Below are 14,874 nucleotides of genomic sequence, written 5' to 3'. Positions count from 1 at the left end.
AACAATGGTTTGCTTTGCTTTCTTATTCAATTCTAGGAAGGCTCTCAGAAGATGGCAGCAATGTTTTACATGGTTTTCTTCTTCTTTATAGATGTCTCGACTAAAGATAGCCAAAGAGCACACTCCCTGTTATGGCACATGGGAGCAATAACTACATCTGCTGCGGAGGATGGCTCAGCAAACACAATGTTCATTCCAGCTACTGACGTGGAGCATATTCTCAGCTGCATTTATCAAAAAGTACATGGATAAATACTGCTTAAAAATATAAAGTTTGAGACTCAAAACAGGAAGCAAAAATAGGCATAACAATATTTAATTGATTTGCTCTTCTGTTCCAATAGAACAATGTCTCGCCCATAGAGGCCTTCAGCAAAGCCGGCTACAGTCTGAAACGAGGCAGCCCGAGCACTCCTGATGAGAACCCACCCTCGTAACCTGCTCCTGGAGGAGAGAGGGAGTGGCATTCCCGATGAGAACCCACCCACATAACCTGCTGCGAGAGGAGAGAGGGAGTGGCATTCCTGATGAGAACCCCACCCTCATAACCTGCTCCTGGAGGAGAGAGGGAGTGGCATTCCTGATGAGAACCCACCCACATAACCTGCTCCTGGAGGAGAGAGGGAGTGGCATTCCTGATGAGAACCCGACCCTCATAACCTGCTCCTGGAGGAGAGAGGGAGTGGCATTCCTGATGAGAACCCCCACCCCCATAACCTGCTGTGAGAGGAGAGAGGGAGTGGCATTCCTGATGAGAACCCACCCTCATAACCTGCTGTGAGAGGAGAAAGGGAGTGGCATTCCCAATGAGAACCCACCCTCATAACCTGCTGTGAGTGGAGAGAGGGAGTGGCATTCCCAATGAGAACCCCACCCTCATAACCTGCTGTGAGTGGAGAGAGGGAGTGGCATTCCCAATGAGAACCCCACCCTCATAACCTGCTGTGAGTGGAGAGAGGGAGTGGCATTCCTAATGAGAACCCCCACCCTCATAACCTGCTGTGAGAGGAGAGAGTGGCTGGCAAGTGCATTGAAACAATAGTTTCAAAGCACTTCAATGGGATCACACAACTACAAAAAGCTGTGTGGAAACCAATCAAATTGCAAATCAACCTCTATCCAATTTAACCACACTCACCTGATACTAATCACAAACGATCCCGAGGCTGGGGTGAGGGTTAGTGTGAGGATGGGGTGAGGGTTAGTGTGAGGATGGGGTGAGGGTTAGTGTGAGGATGGTGTGTTAGTGTGAGGATGGCGTGTTAGTGTGAGGATGTGAGGTTAGTGTGAGGAGTGTTAGTGTGAGGATGGGGTGAGGGTTAGTGTGAGGATGGTGTGTTAGTGTGAGGATGGGGTGAGTGTTAGTGTGAGGATGGTGTGTTAGTGTGAGGATGGTGTGTTAGTGTGAGGATGGTGTGTTAGTGTGAGGATGGTGTGTTAGTGTGAGGATGGGGTGAGGGTTAGTGTGAGGATGGGGTGTTAGTGTGAGGATGGTGTGTTAGTGTGAGGATGGTGTGTTAGTGTGAGGATGGAGTGTTAGTGTGAGGATGGGGTGAGGGGTTAGTGTGAGGATGGTGTGTTATTGTGAGGATGGTGTGTTAGTGTGAGGATGGGGTGAGTGTTAGTGTGAGGATGGGGTGAGGGTTAGTGTGAGGATGGGGTGAGGGTTAGTGTGAGGATGGTGTGTTAGTGTGAGGATGGTGTGTTAGTGTGAGGATGGGGTGAGGGTTAGTGTGAGGATGGTGTGTTAGTGTGAGGATGGGGTGAGGGTTAGTGTGAGGATGGTGTGTTAGTGTGAGGATGGGGTGAGGGTTAGTGTGAGGATGGTGTGTTAGTGTGAGGATGGTGTGTTAGTGTGAGGATGGTGTGTTAGTGTGAGGATGGGGTGAGGGTTAGTGTGAGGATGGTGTGTTAGTGTGAGGATGGTGTGTTAGTGTGAGGATGGTGTGTTAGTGTGAGGATGGGGTGAGGGGTAGTGTGAGGATGGTGTGTTAGTGTGAGGATGGGGTGAGGGTTAGTGTGAGGATGGGGTGAGGGTTAGTGTGAGGATGGTGTGTTAGTGTGAGGATGGCGTGTTAGTGTGAGGATGGGGTGAGGGTTAGTGTGAGGATGGGGTGAGGGTTAGTGTGAGGATGGTGTGTTAGTGTGAGGATGGGGTGAGGGTTAGTGTGAGGATGGTGTGTTAGTGTGAGGATGGTGTGTTAGTGTGAGGATGGTGTGTTAGTGTGAGGATGGGGTGAGGGTTAGTGTGAGGATGGTGTGTTAGTGTGAGGATGGTGTGTTAGTGTGAGGATGGTGTGTTAGTGTGAGGATGGGGTGAGGGTTAGTGTGAGGATGGTGTGTTAGTGTGAGGATGGGGTGAGGGTTAGTGTGAGGATGGTGTGTTAGTGTGAGGATGGTGTGTTAGTGTGAGGATGGGGTGAGGGTTAGTGTGAGGATGGTGTGTTAGTGTGAGGATGGTGTGTTAGTGTGAGGATGGGGTGAGGGTTAGTGTGAGGATGGTGTTAGTGTGTTAGTGTGAGGATGGTGTGTTAGTGTGAGGATGGGGTGAGGGTTAGTGTGAGGATGGTGTGTTAGTGTGAGGATGGTGTGTTAGTGTGAGGATGGTGTGTTAGTGTGAGGATGGGGTGAGGGTTAGTGTGAGGATGGTGTGTTAGTGTGAGGATGGGGTGAGGGTTAGTGTGAGGATGGTATGTCAATGTGAGGATGGGGTGAGGGTTAGTGTGAGGATGGGGTGAGGGGTAGTGTTAGGATGGTGTGTTATTGTGAGGATGAGGGTGGGTTAGTGTAAGGATGGTGTGTTAGTGTGAGGATGGGGTGAGGGTTAGTGTGAGGATGGTGTGTTATTGTGAGGATGGTGTGTTAGTGTGAGGATGGTGTGTTAGTGTGAGGATGGGGTGAGGGTTAGTGTGAGGATGGTGTGTTAGTGTGAGGATGGGGTGAGGGTTAGTGTGAGGATGGTGTGTTAGTGTGAGGATGGGGTGAGGGTTAGTGTGAGGATGGTGTGTTAGTGTGAGGATGGGGTGAGGGTTAGTGTGAGGATGGTGTGTTAGTGTGAGGATGGTGTGTTAGTGTGAGGATGGTGTGTTAGTGTGAGGATGGTGTGTTAGTGTGAGGATGGTGTGTTAGTGTGAGGATGGTGTGTTAGTGTGAGGATGGTGTGTTAGTGTGAGGATGGTGTGTTAGTGTGAGGATGGGGTGAGGGTTAGTGTGAGGATGGTGTGTTAGTGTGAGGATGGTGTGTTAGTGTGAGGATGGTGTGTTAGTGTGAGGATGGTGTGTTAGTGTGAGGATGGTGTGTTAGTGTGAGGATGGTGTGTTAGTGTGAGGATGGTGTGTTAGTGTGAGGATGGGGTGTTAGTGTGAGGATGGTGTGTTAGTGTGAGGATGGGGTTAGTGTTAGTGTGGAGGATGGTGTGTTAGTGTGAGGATGGGTGTTAGTGTGAGGATGGTGTGTTAGTGTGTTAGTGTGAGGTGGTGTGTTAGTGTGAGGATGGTGATGTTAGTGTAGTGTGAGGATGGTGTGTTAGTGTGAGGATGGGGTGAGGGTTAGTGTGAGGATGGTGTGTTAGTGTGAGGATGGGGTGAGGGTTAGTGTGAGGATGGTGTGTTAGTGTGAGGATGGTGTGTTAGTGTGAGGATGGGGTGAGGGTTAGTGTAAGGATGGTGTGTTAGTGTGAGGATGGGGTGAGGGTTAGTGTGAGGATGGTGTGTTAGTGTGAGGATGGTGTGTTAGTGTGAGGATGGGGTGAGGGTTAGTGTGAGGATGGTGTGTTAGTGTGAGGATGGGGTGAGGGTTAGTGTGAGGATGGTGTGTTAGTGTAAGGATGGGGTGAGGGTTAGTGTGAGGATGGGGTGAGGGGTAGGGTGAGGGTTGAGGTTCAGTGATGCACTTCTGACTAGAATAATTAATCTCTGCCTTTCTGTAGCTTTCTTTTTTTTAATTGGTGAGTTTATGTGAAGTACAGTGGGGATCGTGCAGTCTTCTGAATTACAACATTGCACTGCGCAGAAACTGTCCGTCTCTGCAGAGCCATGAATAATGTTTCTCTCAGAAGCATACAAGCAAGCCCATAGACAGCACATGTATAACCACCCAATTATGAACTGATATCAGGTATCATCGGGATTGCTAGCAATGCGCTCCACTGCTCAGCAACAACACGTGGGATTCATCACTGCCTGTCACAAAGACAAGCTATTAATAAAAGAAAATAATACACCCTTGAGGAAGGAGGAGAGGTATCAGTAAATCTTCCCAGTCCTGAGCAGTCACGCACTGGGGTTGTGAATGGCACCCGTGCGACAGGTGTTCTAACAATCAGCCCTGTCTCTATACAGACAAGCCTCCAGACACAAAGCTGCTCTCCGTCTCCCTTCCTTTGAGTTGGCTTTGCTCGGCTGACTTCACGCACAGGTTTCTCTATCAAAGTTATGCTCAGAAAAGTGGCCAAACAAAACTAACGGCAGCTGCTGATGTTACCAGGGATTTGCTGTGAGCAACTTGTGGTTGCGCTGATTTCTGCCCGCATAAAGAGCTCTTAAAACACAAGGTGGCCTTTCCCAGTGTGGAGCAAGATCACAGAGAAAGCAGCATTGGCTTCACACATGTGCCACCCTGGTGATCAGGCAGCTCAAACATGCCCAAACTGAGTCAGGTAGGCCTGATGAAAACACTGCCATTCGAAGCACTCAGCAGTGCATTTGTAGATTTCAATACAGACATTATACATGAGCACCTACCTGCATGCTGCTAACAAAGTTTATACTGCCACTGAACTATGTGTTCACATTTAAAGGATACTAATGAGACACATCACCTAATAGATACAAGATCAGAATTATGGTAGGTAAATTCCAATTCAGAATTGTGCTGATACTGCTAATTTCTGAGTGCTTACCTTCAGGAAGTACTGTATTTGTTGGCAGGTATTTAATACATAAAAGCCCATCTATTTATTAATGTGTTGATTTCAAAACAAGAAAAGCTGGCCTTCCCTCACCTTTACAATGAAGTACCAATCAGTGGCACTGAGGTCTGGCAGTGAACGGTTATACTTCCGTACTGTTGTAGCGAGGCTGTAAACTGACACGGAAGATAGGTTACATAACAAGCAAATAGGACCTTTTGTCAACTTAACTCAAGCTACCACTGTGGAAACTGGGATATGTAGTTGTTTGTGGAGTTTAAATCAGAGATACACCTTGCCAAGGACTACAATCCCACAGATCACTGCAGAGATCATGCTGTCTAAGGAAACTATGGAAAGTGAAAAAAATTATCATTCATATCAATAGGATAAAAGAAAAGTAAGGAAAATAATCTCTTATAAAATATAAATGAGTTTTATTTAGTTTGATCTTGACAGGTTTCGTTTAAAATAAGTCAGCTATTATTGATTGACACTCGCTAATTGTGTAAACAAGAGAACCTGAAGGACAGTGTGTTTGTATTTGAAAATACAGGTTCTGGCACACCCAAGAAAACACATAAAAATTAAGTGCAAATGGCTGTCAATCCCCTGGACTTCATACCGCTTGCACTGCCCTGACACACTGCAGAATCCCCTGGACTTCATACCACCAGGACTGCCCTGACACACTGCAGAATCCCCTGGACTTCATACCACCAGGACTGCCCTGACACACTGCAGAATCCCCTGGACTTCATACCACCAGGACTGCCCTGACACACTGCAGAATCCCCTGAACTTCATACCACCAGGACTGCCCTGACACACTGCAGAATCCCCTGAACTTCATACCACCAGGACTGCCCTGACACACTGCATATTGTATAGACAGAGACAGCTTCTCGGGACTGTGCTCCAACACAAGAGTCGAATGAAGGCTGTTTCCTTTGCCTCTGCACTTCATGCTTAATGGCTGCCCTTGTTTCCATGACCACAGAGGTGTTTTAGTTTCCATTGAAATGGCAGCAGTTTGGTGATTCCGGCAGCAAGTCAGTCCCTTGGAACCAAGGGTTGCAGCTCATCTGGCAGGCAGGCTTTCTCTTCACAGGTCCCAGCTTCCACACACGCTGATATATTCTCCACTTTAGGGATTTCATGCTTTCAGTTAAACAAGCCTTAAAAGTGAAGTTCGTGTCTGGTGGCTTCCCTTACTAGCTGTGCAAGTCTCTCCCACAAATCAACCCATTACAATTTTTAAACGAATCACTGTATTTAATTGATGACAGATTTGAAAATGTTATACTGCTTATGAGAGCAACAATTATACTTTTTTTATTATCACAGTTACTCTGATAAAACTGTATCAAACTCTCAGCTTGCTGGCTTTTAGATCAGCAGTACCAAGACAGAGATGCATTAATCTATCACCTGTGTTATTACCCTGTGGTACGGTGGTTCAGTCAAGCTTACACATGCATTAGTAGGTTTATTTTTATTTTTTTATTAGTAATGCATAGGTGTGCATAGGGATTGAATACTGCCCTAAAAAACTGTTCATTTTCTATTGTACTATCTGTGTCATTGTATTCGTTAACAATGTTAGTTTTCCACTATACTATCTGTGTTATTGTATTAGTTAACAGTGTTAGTTTTCCACTATACTGTCTGTGTTATTGTATTAGTTAACAGTGTTAGCTTTCCATTATACTATCTGTGTTATTGTATTAGTTAACAGTGTTAGCTTTCCACTATACTATCTGTGTTATTGTATTAGTTAACAGTGTTAGTCATCTTTTACATCCATTAATATAGCAGTGCTCTATGCTTTGTTTGTATAATTGTTAAATAGCAGAGCGCATTAGCCAGTTCTCAATACTTGGCCATTAGACTGTAAATGAGGTAACTGGAGACCAAAGAAATATTTTCAGCATTTGTTAATTTATGGAAGAATTAAAGAAATAACAAAGTGTGTGCCAACATGAGGTACTAATGATGGACTGGCATTCTGCCCCGGCTTACAAAAAACATGGCACTTCATTGCAGGTCTGATCCACAGCACAACAGAAACCTCCTCAGTGATCCACAGCACAATGGAAACCTCCTCAGTGATCCACAGCACAATGGAAACCTCCTCAGTAATCCACAGCACAATGGAAACCTCCTCAGTGATCCACAGCACAATGGAAACCTCCTCAGTGATCCACAGCACAATGGAAACCTCCTCAGTGATCCACAGCACAATGGAAACCTCCTCAGTGATCCACAGCACAATGGAAACCTCCTCAGTGATCCACAGCACAATGGAAACCTCCTCAGTGATCCACAGCACAATGGAAACCTCCTCAGTGATCCACAGCACAATGGAAACCTCCTCAGTGATCCACAGCACAATGGAAACCTCCTCAGTGATCCACAGCACAATGGAAACCTCCTCAGTGATCCACAGCACAATGGAAACCTCCTCAGTGATCCACAGCACAATGGAAACCTCCTCAGTGATCCACAGCACAATGGAAACCTCCTCAGTGATCCACAGCACAATGGAAACCTCCTCAGTGATCCACAGCACAATGGAAACCTCCTCAGTGATCCACAGCACAATGGAAACCTCCTCAGTGATCCACAGCACAATGGAAACCTCCTCAGTGATCCACAGCACAATGGAAACCTCCTCAGTGATCCACAGCACAATGGAAACCTCCTCAGTGATCCACAGCACAATGGAAACCTCCTCAGTGATCCACAGCACAATGGAAACCTCCTCAGTGATCCACAGCACAATGGAAACCTCCTCAGTGATCCACAGCACAATGGAAACCTCCTCAGTGATCCACAGCACAATGGAAACCTCCTCAGTGATCCACAGCACAATGGAAACCTCCTCAGTGATCCACAGCACAATGGAAACCTCCTCAGTGATCCACAGCACAATGGAAACCTCCTCAGTGATCCACAGCACAATGGAAACCTCCTCAGTGATCCACAGCACAATGGAAACCTCCTCAGTGATCCACAGCACAATGGAAACCTCCTCAGTGATCCACAGCACAATGGAAACCTCCTCAGTGATCCACAGCACAGCACAATGGAAACCTCCTCAGTGATCCACAGCACAATGGAAACCTCCTCAGTGATCCACAGCACAATGGAAACCTCCTCAGTGATCCACAGCACAATGGAAACCTCCTCAGTGATCCACAGCACAATGGAAACCTCCTCAGTGATCCACAGCACAATGGAAACCTCCTCAGTGATCCACAGCACAATGGAAACCTCCTCAGTGATCCACAGCACAATGGAAACCTCCTCAGTGATCCACAGCACAATGGAAACCTCCTCAGTGATCCACAGCACAATGGAAACCTCCTCAGTGATCCACAGCACAATGGAAACCTCCTCAGTGATCCACAGCACAATGGAAACCTCCTCAGTGATCCACAGCACAATGGAAACCTCCTCAGTGATCCACAGCACAATGGAAACCTCCTCAGTGATCCACAGCACAATGGAAACCTCCTCAGTGATCCACAGCACAATGGAAACCTCCTCAGTGATCCACAGCACAATGGAAACCTCCTCAGTGATCCACAGCACAATGGAAACCTCCTCAGTGATCCACAGCACAATGGAAACCTCCTCAGTGATCCACAGCACAATGGAAACCTCCTCAGTGATCCACAGCACAATGGAAACCTCCTCAGTGATCCACAGCACAATGGAAACCTCCTCAGTGATCCACAGCACAATGGAAACCTCCTCAGTGATCCACAGCACAATGGAAACCTCCTCAGTGATCCACAGCACAATGGAAACCTCCTCAGTGATCCACAGCACAATGGAAACCTCCTCAGTGATCCACAGCACAATGGAAACCTCCTCAGTGATCCACAGCACAATGGAAACCTCCTCAGTGATCCACAGCACAATGGAAACCTCCTCAGTGATCCACAGCACAATGGAAACCTCCTCAGTGATCCACAGCACAATGGAAACCTCCTCAGTGATCCACAGCACAATGGAAACCTCCTCAGTGATCCACAGCACAATGGAAACCTCCTCAGTGATCCACAGCACAATGGAAACCTCCTCAGTGATCCACAGCACAATGGAAACCTCCTCAGTGATCCACAGCACAATGGAAACCTCCTCAGTGATCCACAGCACAATGGAAACCTCCTCAGTGATCCACAGCACAATGGAAACCTCCTCAGTGATCCACAGCACAATGGAAACCTCCTCAGTGATCCACAGCACAATGGAAACCTCCTCAGTGATCCACAGCACAATGGAAACCTCCTCAGTGATCCACAGCACAATGGAAACCTCCTCAGTGATCCACAGCACAATGGAAACCTCCTCAGTGATCCACAGCACAATGGAAACCTCCTCAGTGATCCACAGCACAATGGAAACCTCCTCAGTGATCCACAGCACAATGGAAACCTCCTCAGTGATCCACAGCACAATGGAAACCTCCTCAGTGATCCACAGCACAATGGAAACCTCCTCAGTGATCCACAGCACAATGGAAACCTCCTCAGTGATCCACAGCACAATGGAAACCTCCTCAGTGATCCACAGCACAATGGAAACCTCCTCAGTGATCCACAGCACAATGGAAACCTCCTCAGTGATCCACAGCACAATGGAAACCTCCTCAGTGATCCACAGCACAATGGAAACCTCCTCAGTGATCCACAGCACAATGGAAACCTCCTCAGTGATCCACAGCACAATGGAAACCTCCTCAGTGATCCACAGCACAATGGAAACCTCCTCAGTGATCCACAGCACAATGGAAACCTCCTCAGTGATCCACAGCACAATGGAAACCTCCTCAGTGATCCACAGCACAATGGAAACCTCCTCAGTGATCCACAGCACAATGGAAACCTCCTCAGTGATCCACAGCACAATGGAAACCTCCTCAGTGATCCACAGCACAATGGAAACCTCCTCAGTGATCCACAGCACAATGGAAACCTCCTCAGTGATCCACAGCACAATGGAAACCTCCTCAGTGATCCACAGCACAATGGAAACCTCCTCAGTGATCCACAGCACAATGGAAACCTCCTCAGTGATCCACAGCACAATGGAAACCTCCTCAGTGATCCACAGCACAATGGAAACCTCCTCAGTGATCCACAGCACAATGGAAACCTCCTCAGTGATCCACAGCACAATGGAAACCTCCTCAGTGATCCACAGCACAATGGAAACCTCCTCAGTGATCCACAGCACAATGGAAACCTCCTCAGTGATCCACAGCACAATGGAAACCTCCTCAGTGATCCACAGCACAATGGAAACCTCCTCAGTGATCCACAGCACAATGGAAACCTCCTCAGTGATCCACAGCACAATGGAAACCTCCTCAGTGATCCACAGCACAATGGAAACCTCCTCAGTGATCCACAGCACAATGGAAACCTCCTCAGTGATCCACAGCACAATGGAAACCTCCTCAGTGATCCACAGCACAATGGAAACCTCCTCAGTGATCCACAGCACAATGGAAACCTCCTCAGTGATCCACAGCACAATGGAAACCTCCTCAGTGATCCACAGCACAATGGAAACCTCCTCAGTGATCCACAGCACAATGGAAACCTCCTCAGTGATCCACAGCACAATGGAAACCTCCTCAGTGATCCACAGCACAATGGAAACCTCCTCAGTGATCCACAGCACAATGGAAACCTCCTCAGTGATCCACAGCACAATGGAAACCTCCTCAGTGATCCACAGCACAATGGAAACCTCCTCAGTGATCCACAGCACAATGGAAACCTCCTCAGTGATCCACAGCACAATGGAAACCTCCTCAGTGATCCACAGCACAATGGAAACCTCCTCAGTGATCCACAGCACAATGGAAACCTCCTCAGTGATCCACAGCACAATGGAAACCTCCTCAGTGATCCACAGCACAATGGAAACCTCCTCAGTGATCCACAGCACAATGGAAACCTCCTCAGTCCACAGCACATCCACAGCACAATGGAAACCTCCTCAGTGATCCACAGCACAATGGAAACCTCCTCAGTGATCCACAGCACAATGGAAACCTCCTCAGTGATCCACAGCACAATGGAAACCTCCTCAGTGATCCACAGCACAATGGAAACCTCCTCAGTGATCCACAGCACAATGGAAACCTCCTCAGTGATCCACAGCACAATGGAAACCTCCTCAGTGATCCACAGCACAATGGAAACCTCCTCAGTGATCCACAGCACAATGGAAACCTCCTCAGTGATCCACAGCACAATGGAAACCTCCTCAGTGATCCACAGCACAATGGAAACCTCCTCAGTGATCCACAGCACAATGGAAACCTCCTCAGTGATCCACAGCACAATGGAAACCTCCTCAGTGATCCACAGCACAATGGAAACCTCCTCAGTGATCCACAGCACAATGGAAACCTCCTCAGTGATCCACAGCACAATGGAAACCTCCTCAGTGATCCACAGTACAATGGAAACCTCCTCAGTGATCCACAGCACAATGACAACCTCCTCATTGATCCACAGCACACACACACACAGGTAATACATTTTGTTTTTAAAAGCTACATAACCAAGCCCCAAATTTCTGGATTCATTTCTAGACTTCCTGCTGACAGAGCATCTAACTTATAAAAGCACTTTATTTTTCTATCAAACACCAGTTATCAGAAAATATGATTGTCAATGTGTGTATATGTTAAAAGAAAAAGAAAAACACATTATTACGGTTTCATTACAAATTGAACAAGTTCATCTCAAGCACAGACGACACAGAACAGCAAATTTAAGCCCGAAGAGGCTTGACAATGACACAGTGGAATCCGGAAGGGCATTCCATTCCATAACTCCACTGACAACACTAAATATTTACCTATTGAGGCTTTGAAAGGTGAAGGGTCCCTTGGGACTCCAAAAGCAGCCAGGGCCAGCATTTTCTATGGGAGGCGCTACAAGGAGAGGCAGCACAAATTCACAGTGCAGTCCTCCTCACACTCAGCAGAGCGTGTTGTTATCAAACAGATCTGTCCATCAGGGTCTGCAGCATTTCTCTAGTTAACAAGTGACACTGTGTAGGCGTTGGCGCTCTGACTAATTTGACAAAGGTAACAGCGCTATGGATTAACAGTATAATCCTGTGGATACAATGCGCTGTAAACAGAGGAACGCTTACCAGCACTTAAAGCAAGCTTAAGTTCAACAGATGTCCTAGAAAACTCATAGCTAGACTGACTCATATATCAGCATTATTCATGCAGCAAGGCTAACTCTTTGGCACTGGCTAACACAAGTCACCATTATAAAAAAAAAATACGACACTGGTTAAGCCAAGTCTTTTAAGGGTAATTCTTTCAATGTATACTGCTCTGGCTCCTGAATTTGCAGAAGATTTACAGAGGCTAGGAAGTCCTGTGTGATTGTTCTCAGCTCATGTGATTTTCAGCCATACATTAACTTGTTCCTGGCCATGGCTCCCTTTGTCTCCTGATGCCTCTTTTCTGCTGTTTCTGAATTAACCCACTAATTTCTGGGTCTGTTGACCACTGTTTGTTTAGCACTGGTGTAAACCTGTGACCCCTCCCCATTCACAGTGCAGGATGAAACGCTTTGCGCTTGCTTGAGGAGATGAAGCACATGGGAAAGGGCAGAGGTCGCACTTTCACTTGCTTTATGAATATGAATCACGTAATTTTTTTCCCCAACAAACTCAGAGGCTTCCTGAACAGCAAAGGGGATGAATGGAAGGTGTGAGGTTGACTCCACAGTGACTTGAGCTGGCAGGGCATTTACAGACTGGTCTTTTGTTCTTAATTTACTGAGGCTGAGAATCAATATGCAGTCAGTACTCGGATATATGACACTCACATGCACATCAGTCATGTTTTACCGTCCTTGTATTAAGAAACAACCAATTCACATTATATATATATATATATATATATATATATATATATATATATATATATATATATATATATATATATATATAACAAATGAATGCACTTACCGGTCACACACGATTTCTGACTCCAGTTTTCTGATACAAAGCCCATCTCTTCAGTGTTACGATGTACTTGTTTATCTGTCACAGCCTGCATTTGCACAGCGCTTCCTCCAGTTTCACATGACAAAAATGCAGCAAAAACAAAGCGAACAAGACAAGCTACGGTAATGTAAAAGTTGTTCATTAAACAAATACTGTGATGCATTTTTTTAATAATATGGGATCTTTATTTGCTTCAGTGAATTTTCATTTGCAAGTGAACGCTGATATTACGGCCTTATCAAGCACTATATGCTGCAATTTTGAATACTGTTTTAATTCTGTAAACTGGTGTTGTTTTTATTTTTGTTTAATCTTTTGACAAATTGCTTGCTTTTTACGTTGTATGCAGTTCTGTGCATGGGTAACATTTTGATTTCATTTTGCTGTTTGGTCGTTTATGTGGAATTTTACATGCTGTTACAATACGTACCGGAGTTAAAAGTATGTACTGTATGACAGCCCGCATGTCGTCTCTTTTGGCAAGTAATATTTTCAGAATCATATTGTTCTGAATTAAAATACTTCTGTTTAAAATATAGTACTGTACCAACAAAACCAACTACAGTACATCTAAATGGAAGCCTGCTTATTTTATAACACAGTCCTTTCAGCTATGTATTTTTGACATTGTATCTTTTTTGTGTTCCCTGAAAAAAGGACAGGGGTTGGAATGGACCAAAATGAAATAATCAGATATGCGTCACATTAACCATCGCTGGAGTCAGAATTTTATAGGGTAGGATATGTGAGTGCTGACTATAATGATAATTAAACAGATATATGCCTATCAGACTAAATCTTGTTTTGCGTTGAATATATTTCATTAGCTGAATGTTAGGCTGACCTAAATACTTTCTGACTGACTAGCTGTGCATTACTTGTGCATTCATGTGGCTATTCTGAGCGCTGCTCTCCCTGACCCTGGCAAAGTTCATAATGTTTCCACAAGCGGCATACAGCATGATCAAATCAAATCTAATAAAACACTGGCTTGCAGTCCTTGAAGCCTCTTTGGTCTGCAGTCTACCTCTATCTGGAAGTGCGGCTCCAGTCTGCCCGAGAGGAGGGAGTCATGAGACGGTCACACTGCTCGTTAGAATCATCTTCCCTGGCCTCCCTGTTAATGAGCTCCGTGGTGGAACAATGGCACACTGCTCGTTAGAATCATCTTCCCTGGCCTCCCTGTTAATGAGCTCCGTGATGGAACAATGGCACACTGCTCGTTAGAATCATCTTCCCTGGCCTCCCTGTTAATGAGCTCCGTGATGGAACAATGGCACACTGCTCGTTAGAATCATCTTCCCTGGCCTCCCTGTTAATGAGCTCCGTGTGGAACAATGGCACACTGCTCGTTAGAATCATCTTCCCTGGCCTCCCTGTTAATGAGCTCCATCGTGGAACAATGGCACACTGCTCGTTAGAATCATCTTCCCTGGCTTCCCTGTTAATGAGCTCCGTGGTGGAACAATGGCACACTGCTCGTTAGAATCATCTTCCCTGGCCTCCCTGTTAATGAGCTCCGTGGTGGAACAATGGCACACTGCTCGTTAGAATCATCTTCCCTGGCCTCCCTGTTAATGAGCTCCATGGTGGAACAATGGCACACTGCTCGTTAGAATCATCTTCCCTGGCGTGGTGGAACAATGGCACACTGCTTGTTCCCTGTTAATGAGCTCCGTGGTGGAACAATGGCACACTGCTCGTTAGAATCATCTTCCCTGGCCTCCCTGTTAATGAGCTCCATGGTGGAACAATGGCACACTGCTCGTTAGAATCATCTTCCCTGGCCTCCCTGTTAATGAGCTCCGTGGTGGAACAATGGCACACTGCTCGTTAGAATCATCTTCCCTGGCCTCCCTGTTAATGAGCTCCATGGTGGAACAATGGCACACTGCTCGTTAGA

The sequence above is a fragment of the Polyodon spathula genome, chromosome 5 (assembly GCF_017654505.1).
Source record: "Polyodon spathula isolate WHYD16114869_AA chromosome 5, ASM1765450v1, whole genome shotgun sequence".
Taxonomy (NCBI): Eukaryota; Metazoa; Chordata; class Actinopteri; order Acipenseriformes; family Polyodontidae; genus Polyodon; species Polyodon spathula.
The sequence above is the reverse complement of the archived record's forward strand: the minus strand, read 5'-3'. Positions refer to the sequence as shown.